Here is a 26,588-nt window from a genome sequence, read left to right as displayed (position 1 = left end):
TTTAGGCAAGTGCCAATCCTTCCTACCATACAGCGTGTAAGTCTATCTTAATTCTTTCGTATTCCCGCTTGTTGTCCTTTATCCTTTAGATTTTGGTAGATAAACTGGCTCAAGCATTAGTAATGCTATGTAGGAGCTATATAGTGGAATGGTTTCATTAACACCTTGGCTGCTAGGGATATTTTCCTTCTGCGCTGCATTCCCAGATTTACCATTGTTCATGACGAGCTCAGCTCGTCATCAGCACAGCTCAACCGTGCCTCATGACGAGCTGAGCTTGTCATGAGCATGGAAGGGGTTAATATTTTTCCTATTGGAGCAAATCGGTTATCATGGCTTTATGTAGGTTACTTCCTGAAGTTCTACATTGTGGAGTTCCACAAGGATCCTTCCCAAATCCTGCCTGTTTTAGTCTCTGTGTGGCCCCCAGCAAATTTAATCCAGGAATGTCAACGGCCTTAAATAATCCTGATATTCAAAGGAGCTGGAGAGGTGACAAGACTCTACTTTCTTCAAGGTGAAAGGGCAGTGGCAGTGCGGATGGTGGAAAATTGCCTAAAATTGAACTCCAATAAGATGAGTCTTAATATGGGGGGGCTCTCTCTCTTGTTGGACTACTAACTGGTGGCTGGCGATTCATGAAATTTGGGATACCCCTGCAAGAGCTGTAAGAACACTTGGGGTTATGTTTGATGAATATCTTACTTTTCTTCCTCATATTAATATGGTGACAGCTTCTTGCTTTCTACACTTGAAGATCCTAAGGAAAATTCTCCCCTACTTTCCTAATGAAGCTTATTATGCAGGCTATGATAGGATCTCGATTAGATTATGCTATTGCATTGTATTGGGGTTTACAGTCGAATGGAGTCCAGTGACTCCAACTTGTGCAAAACTGTCCCGTTCGTCTGATGGGACACATCTAGACTTTGCACTGGCTCGCAGTAGAAAAAAGAGTTATGTTCATAAATTTATATATTGGATTCAAAGTGCTTGATGGTCAAGGATCAGGTTTAATCAAACAAGAATCTCCTGGTATTCCCCCAGGGAGAGTATTGCGATCTTCCTCAGCACATGTATTCCATGTCCAAAAGATCAAAAAATAATCCAGGAGGTACATTCTTTGCATTTCCACTAGTAATCCAGTGGAATTCTGTTTTTGTGGATGTAAGAAGAAAAAAGAACTTCCTGAAGTTCAGGAAACAGCTAAAAATACGGTTAATCTCTTTGTAACTTACTTTATCATTCAGTCTACACATAGCTCTCTCAGACTCAGCACTAGGACCTCTGTGGGCAATCATGTGCTTCAAAAATACAAACAGACAAAGGCCATTACTAAAGGATTCCATATTATTCTGTAAAACATATACATTTGCTAGTCTGTCACTGCAGAATGTTGAGTGCCCAACTCCATAAATTAGATCAGAATCATGTCTGAATCCTTCCCTGGTCAACAGGTGGTGCTTTGGGAAACGTCAGTTTGGGATACTGAAAAGATGTTCTGGGTGCACACAGTTAAGTGTACTAGTGTGGTTGGTTCTATTCTTGGGAAGCGGACTCTAGAACAACAAAGATGCCAAAGAGCTGTTTGAAAGAAGAGGAGAAAGTTATAGTTAAAGATGGTGATCGGCGGGTATGAGATTTAAATACAATCGACTTTGTTGGAAACTAATGGAAGATGCTATTCATTAGTGATTGGTCATGGCTTCTAGAGTAGTATTATCGCTGTTGAAGGTCACTGAATTGATGCACGTAGGGTGTTGATTACATCTGGGATAAAGGGTATAACTCTTTACATTTTATATTTTCAGTGTTAAATTTGGAAATCAACAGTAAAATGTGTTAGTGTCTTCAAACAAATGTCAGTGGGTGTTTTATAAATAACTTCATTCATACATCGTTAATTCAGTATAACAGTGTTTTAACATAAATGAGATAGTTGGTTAAGCACAGTAGTTTGACAATCCATCAAAACCATTTTCTGCTTTTTTGGGGGTCAAAATGAATTGCGTAATTGTGTTCTTTATTCTACAGCATCTGGTACATGTTCAAGTGCCTTGTTTATGAGCAGTTGTATTACATTATGGGCCCGATGTAGGTAATTCTATTTTACCACTTCTAAAATACCGAATCATACCGAATCGGTATTTTAGAAGTGGTAAATTAGAGGGGGGGAATTTAGGTAATTCTGAATCGGTAAATACCGAATCGGTAAGATTCGATATTTACTGATTATGTAAATACCGAATCGGTATCCCCCATTGATTCCTATGGGCCTTGAAGCCCATAGGAATCAATGTGGAATACCGAATCGGTATTTACTGATTCGGTAAATTCCGATTGTTGCTAGGGTGCAGGGGGTGTCACTTTGACACCCTCTAGCACCCCAATTCCGGACTTGTGTACCATGTGGCACACAGGCATGCCCTAAGGGCATGTCTGTGTGTCACATTGCACAGGTGTGCATGCACACCTGTATTCGGTATTTTACCACCCAATAGGATTGGGTGGTAAAATACCGATTCTAAAGGGCCTTTGGGACTCAGAAGAGTCCCACCTACATGTAGATTTACCGAATCGGTAAATATACCGATTCGGTATTTTACCGATTCTGTAATTTTACAGATTCGGTAATTTTACAGAATCAGTAAAATATAGGCCCCTACATCTGGAAACGCTAATACCGGTCGGTAACGGCCGAATTCGGCCGTTACCGACCATTATTAGGGCTCCTACATCTGGCCCCTAATTATTATATGTTTATGGCACCTCATATCCCTGATGAGGCCCAAAAAAGCTTATTAATAGGGGCTTCAAACATGTGAAAGATAACAATTAGCTGGGGCGCTAGAGGGCGCACAAGCGGAATGGCTGCTTAGTCACGCAGCTCCCGCTCCTTGGGATATTATCCTTCTAATATCCTCTGCCACGCTATCCATATCGACCTGAATCCCCGGCGATTTGCAGCAGGGCACCTACCCCTACTCTCGGTCCAAGTTTGGTGACGCTGGGAGACTCGGGGCCAGAGCGGTGCCTCTTTGAAATATTGCCGACAACTGCCGCGGTGCAGAGGAGTGCAGGAGGCCGGCCAGAGCTACGTCAGGCCGGGGATTGCCACGAGGGACTAGGCCTCTTCCCTGGGCGGCTGGCAGAACCCTGGACAGCTCATCGCCGACGGACACGCAGCGGAGGTGAGAGGCGGCCTGCCCGGTGGTGCGGGGAATCCCCCCGCTCTCCCCCACTACTCTCGCTGCCCCCCGCTAGCGGAACTGCTGCGGCCTTCTGTGTTGCGGGCTGCTAAGGGGCGGCCGCCGCGCGACCTGCCTGATCCCCGGAGGGTGCCGGGCCCGCTTGGTAGGAGATGGCGCGGATCGGTGCACCACCCGGCGGGAGGGCTGACTGCCGGGCCTGGGCCCTCGAGCTTGCTGCCACTCCTGCTCTGGGCCTTGGCCGGCCCTAACCATCTACATTGTGCCTGGTGTCGAGACGCTTTCCCTCGCTGCTGAGCGACCGCACTTTCCACGTGGGGGGGGCTGGGACCCCCCTCGCTCCCCATTCATTCACCTGGCATTCCTCCTCATCATTACTGACTGTGCTGCGCGGGCAGACTTGTTGCGGCTACCCCAGGTTGATCACCACACCTGTGTGGCACACCCCCGCTGGAACCCGTCTGCCCTGCCTCTCACGCCTGACTGGGCCTGTCGCGCCGCCACCCTACACAGCAGCGTTGACAGGCTGGGCCTCATCACTATCGCCACTAGAGCTTCGCCGTCCCCCTCCCAGCTGCCAGGCCGCGCAGTGCCTGCACGGACTCACCAGGACCCCGTGCCTTCACCGCCTGGATCCTTGTTGCACCTTCAGGACGCTGCCCTGCCTTACTCTCGCTGTGGCCCTGCATCCTGGTCATAGTGTCCTAGCCGGAAGACCCGCAGTGCTTCTGCACCTCACGCTCCTAGGGCGTCGTGCCCCGGCGCCATCATGGTGCGTCCAGAGAACCGCCAGACCAAGCTCAGCTTTGATACTGCGAGGAAAGGCGCGAAGTCGACGCAGCTGGACCCGGACCCTGGCACGTCGTCCCCAAAGGCCACCGTCTCCTCAGCTAAGGACGCTGACCTGTCCAGCCTGATACAAGAGATGCGACAGGGCTTCGCCACTGTCGTAGAGAAAGTCGATGGGGTCACTGCACGGTTGGACGCACTGGTACACAAGGTAGACCGTCATGAGGAACGCATCACGGCTGCGGAGCATCGTATCTCTGATACCTCGGATGTTGCCACGTCTCACAGCACTCAACTGTCCAGGATGGACAACCTCCTCCGGATCATAGCGGCGAAAAATGAGGATTTAGAAGCCTGCAGTCGCCGAAACAACATGCGGGTCACCAATGTGCCGGAATCTACGGATACGGGCAGGATGGAGCTATACGTTGAGAAACTGCTCAAGGGGTCCATCGGAGAGGACGCTTTTTCGCCTCAGTTTATCGTCGAGAGGGCGCACCGCTCCTTGGCGCCTATGCCCAAACCTGGCCTTCCACCGCGCCCCATCATTGCTCGGCTACTGAACTACCGCGACCGGGACACTGCCCTCCGAGCAGCCCGGTCTCAAAGATCGCTACAGTACAATGGAGTCACCTTCTCCATCTACCCGGACTTCACGCCAATGGTGCAGGAGGAGCGGCGCAGTTCCTCCCGGTGAAGAAAAAGCTACGTGAGGCTCAGATCGACTATGCGCTCCTATACCCTGCAAAGCTGCGAATCACCCACCAGGGCAAGCAACGGTTCTTCACCAATCCACAGAAAGTGGAAGACTTTCTCAAATTGCTCTGTAGAGCGCGCAGAGAGGACCTGGATGCGGAGGAGGATCATGACAATGCGGACTTACCCCCGGCGCCACACGAAGACTGACCGTTGCTATCCACTACATTGCATACCCTGCCGGCGTTAGCTTGTGGTTATCTCGAACATTGACACACAGACACGAGAGACCGAATGGACAGTGACCCTGCATGGACTCTTCATCCCTGTGGTAATGTAACCCAAGGACCACTCTCCTGGCCCTAGTCTCCACCGAGGGCGGCACAGTTACGGGGCTGGGGTCTAGGAAGTGGCTGTACGTACTCTATGTCTTACCCCTACTGGGAGATTTCCTTCGGATTGCTGGCATTCCAGCTGTTCATGTTGCTTGAGTTGGGGAAGGAGGGAGGGGGGTGGGTTGCTGGGCGGGAGTACTTGGCTGCTAGCATTATTGGGATGCTGGGGTGGGTGGTGGGGAGGGGTTTTCCTTTTTTTTCTTCGAGGCCATCATTTCTTGGACTGTATGCTTGGATTCTACCTTGGTGTGAGCACCGATGCTTGTGGTGCGGAGGAGTTTTATTCATGCTGCCTATGCCGGCGCTGTCATGGCTTTTGTTGTGCTACCCATTGCCACTCCAGCAATTAACACGCAATTAACTTGTTTATCCTGGAATATAAGAGGGTTGAATAATGCCAGAAAATGTCGTGATGTCATTGCTTATCTTGATAGAAATCACGTACAAGTCGCTATGCTGCAGGAAGCACATCTGTCACCACAGGGCGGGACATCATTCGCGAGTAGGTGGGCCGGAGAACGTGCCTTCTCCTCCTATTCCACCTATTCGAGGGGAGTCGCTATCCTCATTGCCCGCAAGGTACCTTTTCAGAAGTATGGAGACTTACTCGACGGGGAGGGCAGATACGCGCTGCTATGGGGCAGGATAGGCCGCGACACCTTCACATTTGTAACCATGTACGCGCCTAATGTCGACACACCAGCTTTTTTCACTACTCTCTGGGGTAAAATCCTCTCCATTGCATCAAGACACATAGTTTGGGGAGGGGACTTTAATCTGGCGATGCAACCACAGTTGGACAGAGCGGATGGGGCCTGCACTTACAAGTCCGGGGCACGGGAGGCGCTGGAGGGCATCATTGAGGAGGGCGGACTGTTGGACGCCTGGCGGCACTTGCACCCCCTGGGGCGGGAAGGCACACACTTTACATCATATACCGGGACCTGGGCACGTCTAGACTATTTTCTCAACACAAGAGATGTTGCTGTAGACTTGGTGGGGGTTCGTCACCTGCAGAGGACGTACTCTGATCACAGTCCTGTCTTGCTACACTTTCGAACACCAGGCTGGGACAGCCCTCGACCGCAATGGAGACTTCGCCCTGATATCCTCCTTGATAACCTGTTTCATAGCGAACTAGGGGAAAAGATTGCGGATTTCTTCACTAGGAATAAGGGATCAGTGGACTCTGTTGAGCATATATGGGAGGCATTCAAGGTCACAATCAGGGGGTATTGTATTTCCAAAGGCCATGGTGTACTACGCGCTATCCTCACATCCATTAGCACATTGGAGAAAGACCTGCGGGATTTAAAACTAAGGATGGTGTCCAACTCCAGCCCAAACCTGCAGGCCAGGTTTGAAACTGTCACGATATGAGGAGGAGGCGGCGCGGGAAGCAAAGTTTAGGGGCAAACACTGGCAGGCCCGCAAGTATTGCGAAGGGGACAGACCCGGGAAGGCACTAGCTGTGATTACACAACCACCACGAGCTCATAACACCATATTAGAACTCACGACACCTCTGGCACTGCTATTAGGGACTCGGATGCGATCCTCGCTACCTTCGTGGCGCATTACCATTCACTCTACACTTCCACGGTGGGGCCCGATGTATCCTATACTGACTACCTCAGCGACGTCGCACTGTGTTGGCTTAGCGATGGCGATCGAGAGTTCCTCGCAGCTCCGTTCGAGCAAGACGAGGTGCGTGAGGCCATTATGTCCCTCAAGAATGGCAAGGCCCCAGGACTCGATGGCATACCGGCTGAATTCTACAAAGCTTACATCGACATTATGGCCCCGGTATTCAGCGAAGCCTTCTCGAAATCCTTATGCGATGGGGTACTCCCCTGTTCCATGCGCGAAGTGGTGATTACATCCCTCCTTAAACCCGATAAAGACCCCAAATCCTGTAACTCCTATTGTCCGCTCTCCCTCCTAAATTGCGACGTCAAGATACTTGCCAAGGTCCTGGCCACCCGGCTGTCGCTGTTAATGACCAGACTCGTACTGCCCGACCAATCAGGATTTTTGGCGGGTAGGTCTACTTCCCACAACCTTCGCACGCTCTTCTCCCTGCTCCGCACAGTGCACCCTGACACACTCGTGGCGGCCATTTTCCTTGACGCAACTAAGGCATTTGACTCTGTCGAATGGCCATACCTGTTCTCTGTGCTGGCTAGTATGGGATTTCCCAAATTATTTATATCCTGGATCCACCTGCTGTATACTCGCCCTATGGCAAGAGTACTGATCAACGGTCATCTCTCTCAGCCCATCGCACTGACCAGGGGCACAAGACAGGGGTGCCCTCTCTCTCCCCTATTGTTCGCCATCGCTGTCGAGCCCCTCGCCTGTAGGCTACGCCAACTGCATCGCGGCGGCGCAGTACAATGCTTGCAGCACCAGATTGATGTGTCTCTCTATGCGGATGACGTCACACTATATGTCAAGCATCCCGAAATATATCTCAATCTGTTACTTAAGGAGTTTGTTCTGTTTGGCGGGATGTCCGGCGTCCATATCAACTGGTCCAAGTCGCAACTCTTCCCCCTGACCGATGCGGTGACTGATTTCCCCCTTGATTACCCACTTGAGTGGTGTCGGTCTGATCTCCGCTATCTTGGGATATGCATTTCGCGAGACAGGGACGAGACGCTGCGGTCCAACTACGGGGTAGCGATAACCAAACTGATTGCTTCAGTAGACCGCTGGATCACCCTGCCGCTATCCATGGCCGGGACAGCGTCGCTCATAAAAATGGTGGTGCTCCCCCGCTTTCTTTATCTTTTTCTCAATATACCTTACTTCCCTGGCGCTATTTTTTTCCGAACCCTGCGGTCGGAGCTGCAACGGCTCTTTTGGGGTGGCAGGAATCCCCGTCTCAAGTGGTCCACCATTACCCTCCCCTATGAGACGGGAGGTTTTGATGTCCCTGATTTCGAGGCCTACTATCAGTGTGCGCAGGCACATTTCGCTTACCACTGGATGGCCCCTGCTCCCTTTATGCCACATGTAGCAGTGGAGGATTGGATCGCACATCCTCTCCCGCTCAATGGCTTGCTTCACTGTCCTGAATCTGCCATTACTACACCAAATACATCGGTCTCCTGCACACTAGATGCATGGCGCCGCATCACCAAGAGCTTGGCCTGTAAACTTCTCTACTCGCCCAAGTTACCGCTTACGCATCACCCCGATCTTACCCTTTTGGGGGAACTGGGCTTTCGAAACCTCTGTGCTAGGCTACGAGTTTCTTGCTGGGGAGACCTATTCTCCAAGGGCACCTTCAAGTCAGCGGACCTGTTCTTCGCTGAACATGGCTGCACTCCCCTCGACCTCTTCTACTATGTGCGGCTGCGGGCGGGGTTGAGAGACATCCTGCCAGATTTTCCCAGCGAGCCCGACGTCCTACCACCGCTGCACTTTCTATTGAGCTCACAGGATGGGGCCCACCTGGTCTCCGGCCTTTATTGTCAACTCAGGGGAGCTGCCCCGGTACCAGAGTCCAATGCGCGGCTGCGCTGGTCTACGAACTTGCTCACAACATATCAGATGAGCAGTGGCATCACTGCTGCGCGCTCACCTCTCGCATCTCTGCCAGCAGCAGATTAAAGATCATTCATTACAAATACTTGCAGCGAGTGTATTACACGCCGGTGAGGAAACGGCGATTCGGCCTGGCGGATGATGACCGCTGTGAACGCTGTCATGTTGCTGGAGCTGACTTTCTTCACTTGGCATGGGCGTGCCCTCAGGTGGCGGACTACTGGCGACAAGTGTTGGATGCTCTTGCGGAGATGGTTGAGGAGCCCATGCCCTTTGACCCACTGGTGGCCCTACTTTCCCAGATCCTGCCGGAAATTTATTGACACTGCGCTCCTGCTGGCCAAGAGACGCGTGGCGTGCCGATGGGGACAGGGCAGAGCGCCCAAATTTAAGGATTGGCTGGGCGACTTAACTTATTGCCAAGACCAACATGCGACATTTGCAGAACTGTTGCCCATCTCGAGTCGCCCCGGCGACATTTGGGATCCACTGGTGCGGTATCTACTCGCACGCTCGGATGACGCAAACTCTGCGGGCGATCAACCCATCCTAGATTAGCACACTGCTCTACTACTGGACCGGACTGGGGAACCTGTTTCTGCGCGCATGCCTCCTCCTCGTGCTATCCAGGAGGGGTCCCCCCTAGATTCCACCACTGTACACTTGCTGGCCCCCCCCAGACCCCATGCAACGCCCACACCATGGCTCTACTCCCTTAGATTACAATTACTCTTTCTTACTTGCACGCAGTTCACCTGTGCCCTACCTGCCATATGTCGCGACACCCACTGATTGCTGACCCTCTGGGGCTCCGCATCTGACCTAGCCTCTGGCTTATAGAGGCCCTCTTGCTGGGACGACTGGGACTTGCACACACTCATATGCACACCTCCGCTCACATTGTGTGCCACACCTACTCACTGCTGCTTAACTTACCATGTTGCATGACTTGCCTCTTAGTTACCACATTGTTGGGTTGTTTTGTTCAGTTGTTTTAAATGCCATAAACGGAGAGGGAAGAGTTTTCTTTTTTCTCCAATAGAAAACGCTGTTCTGCTGCTGTTCATCCTCTTTTACTATGCCTCATCGGTGGCGCTCACCCGCTTCATCTCTCCCATGTAATGCCGCCGGGCCTCCGGGATGCCGGCACCAAGGCTGTGTTCATTTCCGTTTCTTATTGCTGCCGGCCTCCGGGTTGTGAGCACGACAAGCTGTGTGACATGTCTCCAAATACACAATAAAGCAGATTTGAACTCCAAAAAATAAAAAAGATAACATTTAGCTGCCCTAAAGCATAGAGTGAAGCAGAACGAGGAAAGACTGAATTGACCTTAAGGATACCTACCATAATCAGATGGATGGGTAAGCACCAGCACTAATGCAGGTGTACAGTAGGTAAGGTTATCAGAAGATAGCAGGAAGAGTTAGATGTCTAGGCGGAAGAGCTCCAAATGTGACACCGTCACAACCATACTGTGAGTGTAGTTGAGCCTCGTAAATGCCCTTTACTTATGCCAGCAGCAGGTTCCACATCTTAGTCAATTGAACAGAAAATACCACCAACGCAGTTTCCTGAAAGGTGGTTAAAACCGGGGGTGAAAGGGTAGCTCTAGAATGGAGGGTCCTACGAGGTGATTTAGTTGGTAGAGAGTGGTGAATCTAATGCTCTGGGTAGTACAGAGGGTGAAGCACAGGCTTGAATGAGCTATGTCTGGCCACTGGCAAACTGAGGAGGGCTACAGGGCTGATGAGATGTGGAGGGATACGCATAAAAACAGAAGTTGTCTGTTGGATATTTTCTTTATTCTCCATGATCAATCCCAGATTTCTCACTTTCATTGAGGTAGTTGAAGCAGGACCAAAGTCCTGAGGGCATAGTGGTAGGATGCTGAGAAATGCCAACTTACCATGGTGAAAATCACTGTTTCTGATGTGCTGAGTTTGAGGTGGTTGATTAGCATCTAGTGGTCTACTTCTTGGAGGAACTGGCCTAAAGTGCTCTGAAGACTTAGGAGGATCTGAAAGTCATCCACATAGTTGTAACCAGTTACGTTGAATGATTTATTAATGTCTGAATAAGCTCTGAGACATGCATTAAAGAGGGAATGGAGAAATGGTGTATTCTGCGGTATGAATGCATTGGGTGTAAGGGAGCTGAAGAAAATGGCAGAAGAAAAATGATGCAAGTTATTTCAGATACGTGAGAAGAAATTTGGTGCATGACAGTACATTTAATATTGTGATCATTCATTCTCTCTTGTAGAGTGAGGTGATGGACCTTGTGAAAATAAGGGAAAGGTACAGTATCAGAAATGTGGCAACTCAGTTTGGCTCAGTGATGCCCTTCAGATCATCCCAATAAGCGATTAAGGCACATTTAGGGGCCCGATGTAGGTAAACTCCAATTTACCACTTCTTAAATACCGAATCATACCGATTCGGTATTTGAGAAGTGGTAAATTGGAGGGGGGGAGATGTGGGTATTTCAGAATCGGTAAATACCGAATCTGTAAGATTCGGTATTTACCGATTCTGTAAATACCGAATCGGTATCCCCCATTGATTCCTATGGGCCTTGAAGCCCATAGGAATCAAAGGGCATTACCGAATCGGTATTTACCGATTCGGTAATTACCGATTTCTGCAAGGGTGTAGGGGGTGTCACTTTGACACCCCCTAGCACCCCCAATACATGCTTGGGTGCCATGTGGCAGGCATACATGCCCTAGGGGCAGGTCTGCCTGCCACATGGCATAGGTGTGCATGCACACATGTGCATGCACACCGGAATCGGTATTTTACCATGAAGTTGTATTTCATGGTAAAATACCGATTCGGTAACACCTGTGGGACTCAGAAGAGTCCCACCTGCATTAGGAATTTACCGAATCGGTAGAATTACCGAATCGATATTTTACCGATTAGGTAATTTTACCGATTCGGTAAATGTGCAGTTACCTACATATGCCCTTGGAAACGGGCACCTACATACCAAATGGCCATTAACCGGTCGGAAACGGCCGAAATCGGCTTTTTCCGACCGGTATTAAGGCTCCTACATCGGGCCCTTAGTCCCCTGTCTAGGCAGACTCCTGTTTGATGGTCCAAAGTAGAGAAAGTGGAGATCAGATTAAATGCTCATCATTTAATGAGTTTACCAAAGAATGGAATTAGAAGTTGGTCCAAAGCTTGATGGGTCGGTCATACTGAGACCTTTTTGATTTAGGAATCGCAAAGGTGGGGATTCCTCAAAATTGATTACGAAGTATGCTTAAAGGAGGGTGAGGAAACTTGGTAGGTGGTGCAGCCTAAAGTGGGAGATTGCTTGTCGAATTGTTCATGGTGTCATTTTCCATGTTTTTGGCTTTAGAGATGATATTATCTACTAGTGTGTGGCAGATGTCTTACAAGTGAGGGTTTGTGGGAGCGGTGCATTTTGGATTTGGGAATTCAGAGATCAATTTGCAAACTCCTTTTGATTGACAGACTTCTTTGAGAATGTAATGGGAGTAGGGGAGTCTTTTCGTTTATTTGATCACAGTTTGTATATTCTTAAGTATCATTATTGTCACAGTTTCTCCTTGAGATCATTTTTTTCATTGTTTTTTTAAGGTCTGATGTCTCTGTCTTCAGTATCTTCATGTCTGGGTACGTAAAGGTAATATTCAGTCTGTGTTGTAGTACTTCCAGCGGTGAATGGAAGTAGACCAATTGTTACTGGAGAACTCTGAGGTTAAGGTTCTTCAATGGCCTACTCTGAGTCATGCCAGTTGCTGAAGGTCTAACAGAAAGTCTGATAGAAAATTCAAATTTAGGTGGACAATATGACTGTCACTTTAAATGATGCGTTGATTTGATGTCATGGTGATGCTGCCTTGGTTTGATATGGTTGCATCAAGTTTCTCTATTTAACTATTTAGATGGGTATAATCGCTTCTGAATTGGATAAGAGGGATTTGGTTTGTGGCATATCAGATTTTTCAAACCAATTGTTCAGATCACCTAACATGCTGAGGTTGCTGTGGCAAATTGTGATGTCCGTGATGGCACTGACGAAGGCATATGTGGAAACTGGACAGTGAGCAGCTGATAGGTAACAATTTGCATTCATAAGTGGTGAAATCTGGGAAGCTGAAAAGGAACTCCTGAAAATGACTACTACTATTCTATCAATCAACTTGAAAAATTTCTTAATAGGAAATAGGCTGGCACTGCTTTCTGAACCATGGAGGTTGTGCCTTCTCCAAGCCAAGTTTCGGTGAGGTCAGGGTTGATCCCATAGAGCAAATTCTGGATGTTCTTCCATTTGTTGTTCATTGACCTTGCATTAAAATGAGGATTCAGGATAGATGGTGGGAGATGGAGCAAGTTATAGGAAAGTTAGTAGTCGAGCTAGTGAATGGAGTGAGAGGAGAAGAGAAGACAAGAGTGGTGGGTCATTGCCAGGCTCCAAGGCATGGAGCCTTGGTTTGACTGGTTTAGGCCAGATGAGTGAGGGAAGTGGGAGAGGATAATAAGTAGTATAGGCCGACAATGATGAGAGAGGTTATAGGCATGAGAGAAGGTGGTTCAAAGAAACTGGGTAAGGTAAAACAGGCCTGCAATAGAGGAGAATGCTAGAATACAAGTGATGTGTTCTAATTTCAGGTGCTTTTTCTAAAAGGCTTTGAACACTATTATGACTTCTGAATAAGTGTCTAACACATGTGTAGCAAATTGAGTTACTGGTTGAGGGGGCTGGAACCCTACTCAATCAGCTACCGCAGTTATTGTGAGGGGGAAACACGAGTAAACCCCAACCTTACCTACGCTCAGCCTCCTGGGAGCTTGGCCTAAACGCAGTCAGTCTTAACTTAGATGCAGGCTATTGATGCTGTAACATGAAGTGTAGATCTTACTTTGCCGGTCCTCGCTGTAGCGGGAAGAGTTGCGTTTACCGCAGCTTCGAATTGACAGCCTGCACGGACAGCAAGATATTGGCACGAACAGGCCCGTTCGTGGTCGCGAGGTGCCCAAAACTTCAGGATTTTTCCTTTCCATGGAGAGGGAGCCCAATTGATGCCACACCAAGGGTCCAGGACCTGAGGGGCACCTCTTGCAATCAGGAAACCATTCCAGAAGGGCTCATGGAGGTCCAGTTGCAGATCCAGGCGATAGGTCAGCTGGGTAGATGCAGGGCGGTCGCTGGAGCTCAAATAGGATGTAGGTCAGCTGGCCTGTGGAGGTCACAACAGACTGAGATGAACGGTACAGGTCAAGTCTTCCTTCTCTGCAAGCAGGGCAGCAGAGTAGCCTTCCCTTTGGCAGCAGAGCAGCATAGCAGTTCTTTCTTCTTCTGTTGTGTCCAGAGCGGCACTGAAGAATTGGCTCTGAGGGTCCAATATTTATACTTGTTGCCAGCTTTGAAGCAGGAGATGGTTTTGGACTTTTCTACCCCCAGAGGTGTATAGAATTATCTTACATCCTGCCCTGGCCCCAGCTTAACGTGGGACACAAAAATGTCAATCTTTTTATGAGTGTGCTGTGGCAGTGGCTTTGTGATGTACAAGTTTGCAGGTGACAGCTCATCCAGTCAGAGATGGCTTATCTTACTGGACCTCCCAGCCACCTTTGATATTGTCTTTGACCACACCCTAATCACAACACTCCACAATGCTGGCACTCGCAACAAGGCCCTGGTTTAGAGCCACTCTTTCCTTACCAGCTGACTACAGTGAGTCAGACTACCTCCGTTCCTCTCAGAACCTACAGAGATCAGCTGTGGAGTGTGGCCAGGGCTACTCCTTGAGCTCCAACCTCTTCAACATCTACATGGCCCCACTCATGGCCATCTTCAGAAACCACAGACTCAACATCATCTTTCGCCGATGACACCCAGTTGATTCTCTCCCTTACAAACGAACACTACTACCTCTCTCTTTTTAAATTAAAGTTGAGGTAACTAGGCTAGAAAGCGGGCACTCTGCAGGAATTTGGCTCAAGTAAAGAATTAGCAAATTACAGCAGGTGCTCAAAAGCAAGACAGGGAAGGTCACCTCACTCTCCCAAATTCCCTTGAACAAAAAGCTCTAGGTATTCAAATTCAGAATTTCTCGCTGAGCACTCAATAAAGATAATATTTCTTATGTCAAAGTTGATCCATCAGTAATAATAGTTACAAGTCCATTGCAAGTCCTTTTCAAGTCAGACACCAGAGTTCTTTAGTAATCGTGATGTAGATCCACTTTATTTATGGACTTCAGACTTCACAATTCTTAACACAATCTGCAGCCAACACGTGTTTCGTTGGGCATCAATCTCATGCCTAATCAACTTTCTCAGGGCTGTAAGCCAGAAATATAATAGGAACATAATATAATATACCTCTTTTTATAAGCTGTCCAGAGTAAATACCGTTGGCAAAAGATTTTTTAGATACTTAAATATAAAATCACACCTAAGTGAAAAAGACATAGTTCCCTCATGATTGTGACGAAATGATCCTAGTAAATATCCATAATGTGACTCCCGGTGTCTCATTTTAGTTTACAAAACATTTGGATTTTCAGCCAAATTAACAATTCATATATAATCAATAAAATGTACCTATATTCAATAAATTTTCATTCCAACATTTTCTTTATAGTGAAAGTTCTAAAGGTAGAACCTGAAATGATATAAGGTTACTCTTAGTCCCGACCCAAATGCTCGTGTCCGATGTTGAGAAAGTTCACCAAATAACTCTACTTACTATCACTTATATCTGTTCTTAATCTCCAATGTTAATATGCTATTCTGGTTTTCTGCAAGCTCAATGTATACCTAAAATCTGTCAATATTAAGGAAACAGCTATTAAAAATCTATTAGCTTTATTCGTTAGACTATTGCAGACTTATTCATTCTGCTAACCACTCACGGTAAATATCAAATGGTAGGCTTCTAACTCCTCAGCTTCTAGCACCAAAATATATTAGGCTTCTTTGGTAGTTGCCGCTCTCTATTTAAACTGCAATGAGAGTGTAACATTCAGTAATACAAACATAAATGTAATGTCGCTCTCTATTTAGCAATGTATTCAGTAATGCTCACCCTATTATGGGTCAGAGAACCTCTATTGGTAACAGACACGTAAATCCCTTATAGTAAATCCAAAATCGAAAATCCACTAGTCCGTGTCTATAAGTAAATAACATCACATTATTAACATTTGAGTAATCAAATATGCATGAAGTTAACCTTTATAGTTACCTGTTCTAATAATCAAACCACCAAGTCTTCCTTACTCTCTTAATAAGTCTCCCAGTCTAATAACTGATCTAGTCAAGAAAGACAAAATTGTAAAACACCAATTGCATCCACATTATGCATTATTACTTTCTACATGGATTCCCGTCTCCACTATGGAGTAAGACTTACCTACTCCGAATATCGAAACCCTTCGTTTTTCAAAATCCACTCTTAATTATCTTTAAACTCTCAAACCTTCCTTCAAGTAGAACAGCGTCAAATATCTGTTAAAGAAACGTCCAAATAAGTAGGTATCAAAACATTTCGTTGCCCATCCCTAATTCCGATCGAATAGCAACTCACCACAGTATCTCGGCACAGTCCTTCCCTGTTCGGTTCGCTGGCGTGCATGTTAGCTGCCATCTTGCTTAAGTACTACCTCACTCGTACTTTCTTAGAACTATAACATCTAACAATTACTTATTTTGAAAGTAAAAAGGTTACATATATTTAAGAAACCGTTAATATGGGTGCTTGAAATGCCTATGTCAAGACCCCACTTGAATCTATGAAGGTATTATTTGTTAGTATATATTTACTAGATACTGCAACATGGAGTGGTGTGGGGCGCTCGCTGTCCGGATACCCTAGCTCGTGCCCTGTGAAGTGAGAAAGGTGAAAGAGAAACTAATTCTGAAAGCAGATTACGACTATTAATAATAAATCTGTAATTATTAACTCTTTTAGGTAGTTATTAGTAAATAACCATCTTATAAACATTTGATTATCGACTGTAATCCTCCGTGTGGACGCCATATTAGATTGGGCTCTTGACGTTTTTATGCCCGACATTTTGGAATGGGCAAAAAGTATAAAACTAATATTCTCAGTTTTCACTAACCTTGTCATTTTACGTAATGGACATACAGATTTATTATTAATAGTCATAATCTGCTGTCAGAATTAGTTTCTGAAAGCATTAAAAAATAAACAAGTATCAATTAAAATGCACTACTGTAACTGCAGTGCTACACACATTAGGAAAACAAATACATAATTTGTGAGGGGTGGGAATTAAATGTTCTATTCTAAATCCATTTAAATAGAGGGTGAGAAATATTCCTAAATTGAGGGGTCGAATATTAAACTATTCTAACGCCAGTCCAAACACTTTTGGGGATGTGCAAAGAATAGAGAGCTGCGATCAGATAGAACGACCAAAGCTTGGTCCCTACTTTGCACTACTCCACTGCAACAGACATTTGATAACAGCTAAATTAAAAAGCCAAGTGAAAGTTGGGTGGGGCAGGACAGTTTTACCTTGCACATTGCCACATTAACCATAAAACATGGCCTCATTGTCTTCATCATAAAAAACTTTATTTGATTTGGCAGACATATCATAAAAGCACACAATTTACAATTCATTCAATTAGAATAAAAACACAATAAAATACATGATTTCATTTTAACATCACTAAATAAATAAGAGCCATAGATAATGTAACCAGACAAATGAAAAGCAGAGCTGACGGCCCAGAAAAAAGTCTGTTTCAACGTTCATGTTTCATCATTTCTCTCATATATAAAAGTGCATCAGTTAACACCTTGTAGAATAGGTAACATGCATGTGCAAATTTAAAATTCTCCTTTCTTGCTATTTTGTTTTAAAACAGAGTATAATAACTACATATGCTATGTTTTGATGAGCTCATTTATCCATATCACTTTCGTATTTTAAGCGCTCCTCGTGTAAAACTTAAAAATACAGCACAGATATTAATGAAGTCAAGCAAATATTAATAGCTAAAACCTTCTCTATAAGAACAGAGAAGGCGAGGCCTCAATATCTGGGGAAAAAATGTAGACCCCAAGGTTTTATAAAGTGCACAAAACAGGATAAAATCTAGAGCAAGAGATTATCCGACCATCCAGCTTGGTTAGGAAAAGCTACCAGGAGATGCACCGTATCGCAGCGGAACCTCGTTAGATAAAATCTATAATACGGCTATGAGAAAGACGGGGATAGATAAGGTTACAGCATGGTATGTGGAGGAACTAGCATTGCCCATACGCTGAGAACTTTGCTGACTCAATAGCTGCTGATGGTATGCGCTAGCACTTGAAAAATATGTGGACCTGATTAGAGGTTTTACTTGAGAAGGCATTTGAAGAGGATCATCAAACAACTCTGTGAAACCCAATTTACTGAAAATAGATCTTCTCAACATTGGATGTGGACAGACAGTTCGTGATAATAGATCTTGAAAGTCCAACTCAGGTGAAAGCCAGATTTTGGCCCATAGCAACAAAGGAGCAAGACCAATGCGATCCTCAATGCACTTCAAACCCAGTTCAGAGTGACAGAAAGGCGTCATTGCACTCTTGGGAACGATCAAGAGCTTTCTAACACATTTGTTCTCCATTGTTTGAAGCTTGTTATAGTCCCACACTAGGTAGTGATTGAGAGGCATTTTGCTTTGTAAAGTGTGGTCATTGCTTTAACAGACATCTGGTACAGTTTGGCTGCAAAATGGAAGAGAGCCTCCATTGCTCTGATTGTCTTCTGTGCCCTTAGTCAACAGAGGATCCCACAATAGCTGTGTGTTAAAAAGGATCCCTAGATAAGAGAAATCGTGGGTTTTATTGATCTGATTGCCCTGCACAACAAAAGATTTTGACTTTGTTAATTTGGGGCCAGACACCATGACATAAGACTTTTTGTAATTCACTTTTAAATCAAGGGATGCCATAAAATCTGCAGAGGCGTCTAAAGAGCTCTGGTGGCTCCTAGCTGTCCTTGTAAGAAGGAATGCATTGTCAGTGTAAAGTAAAGCTGTCATTAAATTTTTACCGATCTTTGAGCAAACACGTTCCTTTTTCAGTAAATATGCCTCTAAACCATTTGTTGTTGTAATACTTTATTCGATATATTCATATCATAAAAGTACAACGTTACAAACTAAACATAAAACCAATGTACAAAGTATTAGATCCATTTCATCTTAATAGGGGTTAAAATCCATATACATAAAACCAGTGTACAAGATATTACATCCAAATCATTTTAAAAAGGGTTAAAATCCATATACAATTAAAAAAGGTAATTACAAAAACCTGTGGTGTATTCTCAATAAAATTCATATATCTAGAGGTAGTGGGAGATTAATTTTGGTGTTACCTAACAGCCTGGTCTGTATGAACCAAGCGCTAGCAAGATACTTTGCAACCCCGCAGACAATATACAAAGATGTTGTATCAGTTAAGAGTATACGTAATGCAGTTCTGAAGTCTCTAACACCCAACTCCCTACACACAGGTTTTAACCATTTTGTTCTAGGATGCTTGTAAGCCTTACAAGCGAACAGAAAATGGGCTAGAGATTCTTTCATGCATGGGCAGCCTGGACAAGTAACGTCATGATCCCTCGCTCCTTTCCATCCCTCTGTAAACTTTTTAAGGGGAAGTATACCATATCTCATCTTCATGAAGAGGGATCTGTCTCTTGGGATTTGAATATAATCCAAAAAGGGCTTTAACTTCCTAGTTGGCTTGTGTTCCAGGAATTGGTTAGTCAAAGACCCCAACTTTGTGCTTTTTAGATCCTCAGCCTCCACCCACTCCCAATATATTTTTTTAACAATTTTTTTATGAGGTGGGGACTGGGAAATCCAAGATTCAACCATTCCTAAACTCACCACCAACTGCCTCAATCTATTGAGCCACTTTATCTTTTTTGAGGCATTCAATTTAATCAGCTCGTCCAACACCAAGGCATATTTTGCCAATTCAGGTGTCCTTCTCAGGCGCACCCAAAATAGCACAGGGCGGAGGTGTACTATATCCACAAATGATCGTTTACCCATGCCGTTAAACAGGGGTTTCAAAGGGGTTGAGTAGGGGAGCGATACTAAGTCTCTCACAAACTTATTCTCAGCTCTTACCAAGCCCACTATATTCTCTCCACCCCACAATTCAGAGCCATAAACCGCCGAAGCTAACGCCTTACTGCGAGGGCAGGGCTATTGGCCTACTAATAGGCAAGTGCTGATTCCTCAGAATAACTTCGGAAACCCTTTTGAGATTTAGGAGCATTTTTGCTACGTGGGAGTCCCATTTCATGTTATTACTCAACCTGACTCCCAAGTAGTCAAATTCTTCCACCACCTCCAGCGCTGCCCCATTTAACGTGAGATGAACTTTCCTAGCCTTTTTTTTTTAGAATAACACCATCAGCTTCGTTTTAGTTGTATTGACAGTTCGTAAAACAAACTAAAGCGATCAAGCAATTTCTGTAAACCTGATGGTGTTTTAGACATCAGGAGGGTATCGTCAGCAAAGAGGAGGGTAGGTGTTTTCTCGCCGGCCTGGACTGGGGCATCCGCAGGGTCCTCCCTCAAATGGTCTACCACCCCATTGAAAAAGAGGGACAATGTTGGAGCCATCACACAGCCCTGGCGAACCCCTCTGTTGATTGGGACCCTCCCTGTCAGCTGGCCTTGGCTCCCCCACCGGATTCTGGCATAATTGTATTGATGGAGCCTAACAACGAACTCCAAGAGGTGACACGGAAACCCCATGTCCAGGAGTACCTTCCAGAGCTTATCACGGGGGATTACATCAAACGCTGTTTATAAATCAATAAAAGCCAAATATAGGCTACCCTTTGCGACGGACACAGATTTCCAGTATACTGCACAGAACCTGAAAACCTGGTCCATCGTGCCCACATTTTGCCTGAAGCCCGCCTGGTAATGTGTCAGAATATTATCTTCGTTAAGCCATATCCTATTCTGTTAACAATGACCCTGCCAACTACCTTCTGAATTGTATCAAGTAGACTTATTGGTCTGTAGTTGGCAGGGTCTTCCCTATCACCTTTTTTATATATGGTTACAACCTCCGTGCCCTTCCATGATTCGGGGACAGAATGTCCGTACATGATTAAATTCATTATGCGAGCAATGAGGTCGGACCATAATTTTGGGTCGTACAGAAGTAGGTCACCTGGCAGCCCATCTGGGCCTGCCGCCTTGCCAGGTATTATATTGGAGATGGCATCCTGCACTTCCCGGGGAGCAAAGGCTTCTATCTGCGTTTGGGTCTCCATACTGAGTTCATTAAATACCCCTGTTGATTGTCCCAGATCTACTTTCTCACAATACAATTTTAAAAAATGAGAATACCACTGTTGTTCCGTTATATGGTTTGATATTGGTTCTGCCCCTCTTCTATCCAGTTTATTAACCAATTTCCAGAACAGAGTTGAGTCTTTTGCATTGGCAGCAACCTTAAGTTGCTGCCAGAGTTCCTCCTCCCAGTCCCTCTTAGCTATTTTAATACTCCTATTGTACTTCTTCCTGGCTAGTCTTACTGCTATTGGGTCCTTTCTCGTGATGCAAGTTGTTATTGCCTTTCTCTTTTCCTTACATTCAGCAGTATACCAAGGAGTGCTATTCAAGGGTTTTCGATTTAAATTACTAGGACCCCTCCTCTCCCCTATAGTAAAAAAATACACCTATTTTATCTATTAGGTTCTTATAGGAATCACTTAATTTAAAATCTGAGGAAATAGGCTGTGCTAGCCTGGCGGATGTTAAATCTCTAGTCCCTGCTTGCACCAACTCTTTAATGCTAATTAGATTTTCCTTTTTTTTTTTTTTTTTTAATATTTTTTTATTAGCATCATGAGTAACATCAACTACATATATAAACAAGGTCAGATAGCTCATATAAGATAAAGCATCAATCAAAAACAATACTAAAAAGCAATATTTCTGTTAGATCGTTAAGACATAATTACTCCCCAAATTTCCTGTATCTTCCGTTTTTGCCTCAGTCCCTTAGTCATCGCTAAAGAGTTTTCCATATTATAAATGTCTTTAACCAGTAGCCACCATTCCATGACCGTGGGGGGATGACTTTGTATCCAGGCCCTGGCAATAGTTAATCTGGCACATGTAAAAAGTATATTCATCAGATCACGAGATCTATTGTTTACCCCAACAACTCCGATCAAAATATCCAATGGTGTGAGTATAATGGGCCTAGCCAATTTAGTCGAGATAACACCAACTACATCCTTCCAGAAAATGGATAGCTCGGGGCATGAAAAAAACATATGAACAATGTTTGCCCCCTTGAGTGCACATTTAGGACATTTTGTACGGTCATTCGAATCGTTCAATTCATTATTAGAAGCCCATTTTAGTATCCTGTCTGGTGAGTAATACAGTTGAAACAAAGTTTTAAACAGCTGTAATTTCAGACTAGATGATTGAACTGCATTATTTAGGCTATTTAGTGAGGAGGTTATTAAGTCTGGTGTTACATTCACATCCAACTTTGTGCTCCACTTTTCTGCCACCTTACTAATATCATCCTTATGTAAGATAGAGAAAGTCTTATAACCACAACTGATCAGTGCCTTGTCAGAATCCCTATACATACAGCTCCAGATTTCAGAATCAGATATACTATCAAGGCCTATTCTACGGGTAATATAATCCTTGATCTGATTATATTTAAACCAAGCCCTTTCTGGTACTTTATACATCATCTTTAACTTTTCAAAATTAGAAAATCCAGTATGGTCATACAAATCTCCCAAATTATTTATGCCATTATCCGAGAGCATAAAAGTAGCTGGATCGTGAAAAACACCTGGCAACCCTGGATTATACCAGAGTGGTGTTTTGGCGTGAAATAGGGAGGTGTTATTCCTAACAAGGATAGATCGCCAGATATTCACTGTGTCTCGAATCGTCTTGAACCGTACTCGTTTAAAGTAATTGGGGTCATTGAGTCTGTACAGAAACATAGTAGCATCATCCCCTAATGTGAATTTGTGAAAATAAAGACATTTGTCAGAAATAAGTAGGCTACGAAAGCGAGTTAAAAAAGCAGCCCAATAATATAATTTAAAGTCTGGTAGCCCGAGTCCCCCTTGGTCATAGGGGAGTTTAAGCAGAGATATCGCCCGCCGTGCTTTCTTATACCCCCATATGAAGCTGCTGATGATGCCCTCCAGTCTGCTAAAGTAAGTGTTACATACTCTTAAGGGTATAGACCGGAAAAGATAAAGAAATCTGGGTAAGATCTTCATTTTAATTAAATTAATTCGCCCCAAGATCCCCATTGGAAGTTTATGCCATTTCTTAAGAAGAAGAGAAGTTTCTTTTAATAAAGGTTCATAGTTGAGTGCAATTATTGAATCAAGACTAGAAGATATTTTAACCCCGAGATATGTTGCCACATTACATATTCCATCTATTGGTGTTAGTGACGTAAAATTTGTAATTATTTGTGTTTTGCTGATATTTAACCTATACCCTGATGCCATACCATATTTATCTGCTTCAATACCTATACCTGATATAGCTTCAGGGACATTTGTAGAGAAAACCGCTACATCATCTGCATAAGCAGTTATTTTTAGTGCATTAAGGCCATTTTTAAACGGTACAATCATCTCTTGTTTGTGCAATGCAATCAAAAAGGGTTCTATTGCTAAAGCAAATAACAGAGGAGACAGAGGGCACCCTTGTCGAGTGCCGCGTTCAATTGGAAAGATAGGTGAGCATAGTCCTGAATAGCATATTTTACCCCTTGGTTGATCATATAGGGATTTAACCCATTTTAGGTACTGACCTTTTATGCCGAATGCAACCAAAGCAGCCCAGAGGAAGTCCCACCCCACGCGATCGAAAGCCTTCTCCGCATCTAAAAGGATCATTCCGAGTGGGGTGGGATACGTCCTAGCAACATCAAATGCCGATATAGCAGTATTAATGTGAGCGGTAGTATCCCGTTTGGGGATAAACCCATGTTGAAATGGTGAAACCATCTGTGGCATTAGTGACGCAAGCCTTGTTGCTAGTATTTTTGCAAATATCTTTGCATCAGCATTGATTAATGATATAGGTCTATAAGACCCTCTCTCTTGTGGGGGTTTCCCCTTCTTAAGAAAAAATATAATTTGGGTGCGATTCCAAGATTTTGGAGCTTGTTCACCTTTACCAATAGCTTTGATAACCATAATCAGAAGAGGAATTAATTCTTCCATGCATTTTTTATAAAGTTCTATGGGGATTGAATCTTCGCCTGCAGCTTTTCCCAGTGCTAAGGAATTGATAGCTGCCTGTATTTCTCCTACTGTTATATCTGCCTCTAAGTGATCGGCTTGCTCATCCTTTATATTCTGTACAACATTTTCTGTCAGATAGACTTTTATATTATCTCCTGTTGGAATTGTTTCAGGCGTATATAACTCTTGATAGTATGTGGCAAACTGATATAAAATTGATTTAGAATCTTGATATAATTGTCCATCGTCACCTTTTATTTCCTTGATCAGCGTTTGGGCTCGATCTTCCGCCACTTTATATGCCAAAAATTTTCCTATCCTCTCCCCACTTTCATATTGATTCAGCCTATATTTAGCTAATTTAGAAATGCTTTTCTCCCTAAAAATATTTTTCAAAACTAATCTTGATTCCATCAGTTTTAAATTTAAATCTTCGATTTCTTTTGCCCTTGTAGTGGTGAAATTAACTAGCATCTTAGATAGCCTCTCTTCGATATTAGATATATCATCTAGTAATTTTTTATTGTGAACCCTGTTGATTTTATTTTGCTGCCAAACAAACTGTTGTGTAAACCCACGGATACTAGCCTTACATGCATCCCATACCATTAGAGGAGATGTAGAGGACCCATTGATATCGATAAAATCTTTTATATGTCCTTTCAGCAAACTCACAAACTTAGCATCAGAGAAAAGATAACGGGGAAAGGAGAAGGGCCTAGGTGGATGCCTGTCCGTTTCAATTTCTATTATGAATGAAATCGGGTTATGGTCCGATGTCACCCTAGGGCATATTGACATTTTACTAGTTGACAATATAGAGTTAGAGGCAAAAACCATATCGATACGTGAACAGAGCTTATGGGCGGTTGAGTAGTAAGTATACCCTGCTAAGTGTGGGTGAAGATACCTCCAGGCATCTTTGATTGCATGTATATTAGCCAAATCTAAGATGGCAGCCCTCGTCTTACGCATCCTTTGCATCGCACCCTTTCTGGTTGTGTCCATATTATAATCCATAACACAATTAAAATCACCCAGCACTATACGTTCCCCTTCCCAAGTAAGTAACTCCATATTGACCTGATCAATTATTCTTGGTTCGTCCTGATTTGAAGCATAAACCCCACAAATTGTATATTGGAGACCTTCCAAAGTCACTTGTACCATGGCCCACCTGCCCGCTTTATCCGTCATTTTTTTGTTAACTTCTATTTTAAGCTGTTTATGCTTCAGTATGGCCACACCTCGAATTAAGGCATTGAAGTCTGTGCAGACCAAAAGATCATAGCCTAGCTGGTTCAATAACCGTCTATCCTTATATGCAATATGAGTCTCAGTTATAACTACTATCTGTGGGTTATGTATCCTGAGTTCTTCATATACTAGTCTCCTCTTAGTCCGATTGTTTAGGCCAGCCACATTCCAAACTAGAAGTTTTAATTGATACATTTAATTGGTATTGTTATTAAAGATTCTGACAAAACTTCTACCCAAAAAAAAACCATAGCATTTTTGCAAACCATATAAGCTTCTCTTAGCCAAAAAAAACATAGATATATTTGTACTCATGATGCATTTTTTTATTTTTTCCCCTCCCCCATTTCCCACCCAGTGGCTACCTTCTGGTCCCCCCATTCGGTTGACTGCCGTTCCCTTGGCAGTCGGTGAGCGGATAAAACACTGTTAGGGTCCAGGCATTCAACACTAATCAAAACTAGCAAAACAACAGCAACACAAAAAGAAAAAGGAAAAACCCTGTGCTACCCAATGTTCGTAGGAGCAATCGCTTAGTTACCATATAAACTTTTATAACTAACCAAGATGTAACTGAAGAATCAACAAAAACCGTATGCACTGAGCATTAGACACTAACTTAGTTGTTAGCTTAATCATTTCCCCTGTCGCCAGGAAGCAATAGCACTTTCAACCTCATTTACTTCCACAAAGAAATAAGATCGGCCATTTTTGATCACTTTCAGCTTTGCAGGTTCCTGCAAATAAGCTTGATATCCAAGTTCTTTAATCGGATCAATGAATTGCTTCAGTTTCCATCGTCTTTCTAGCGTGAGTTTGCTTAGATCAGATCTCACAAAAAAGATAATAGAATCAATGGTGACTGGAGTGTTAGGCCGTGCTTTTAGAGAAATAGCTTGTCGGAGCAGATAGTTGCCTATATAAATCAAAATCGGTCGTGGGAATTTACCACTCTTATCTTTTTGAAATAGGGGTAAACGATGAGCCCGCTGGATCTGAGAGTCCCAATCCCAATCTGAAAGATCGGGAAATGCCTTTTGGAATAGTTGGGTAATATATGCTCTTGGGTCCGCCCCCTCCGCTCCTTCAGCAATACCAAAAACACGGAGATTCTGTCTTCTCTGTCTATTTTCTAAATCTTCCAGTTTATTTTGCATCTGAAGTAATTGAGAGGCATGTTTATTCACTGCTATTTCAGAGCGCTGTGACTTCTCCTCTGTCACCACCACTCTTTGCTGTAGTTCCTCTATATCTTGAGATACTGACCCCAATTTGCACGCCATCTCTTGCAAAGAGGTTTGAGTTCTGTTATTATCCTCCCTCATTTGCTGATAATGATCTTTAGCTTCTTGTTTCTGTTCATGAAGAAGTTGTAAGATTGTCTGAAAAGAAGCAGA

General features: G+C 44.4%; 1 protein-coding gene across 1 annotated transcript in view; it reads left to right on the top strand.

Annotated features, from left to right (window-relative positions):
* DMPK (DM1 protein kinase) overlaps positions 1-26,588 on the top strand; it is an 809,400-nt gene that overhangs the window by 712,442 nt on the left and 70,370 nt on the right. The gene's annotated exons all lie outside the window — the stretch shown is intronic.

This window comes from Lissotriton vulgaris, chromosome 9 (assembly GCF_964263255.1).
Source record: "Lissotriton vulgaris chromosome 9, aLisVul1.2, whole genome shotgun sequence".
Lineage (NCBI taxonomy): Eukaryota > Metazoa > Chordata > Amphibia > Caudata > Salamandridae > Lissotriton > Lissotriton vulgaris.
This window is presented reverse-complemented; position numbering and strand designations above follow the sequence as displayed.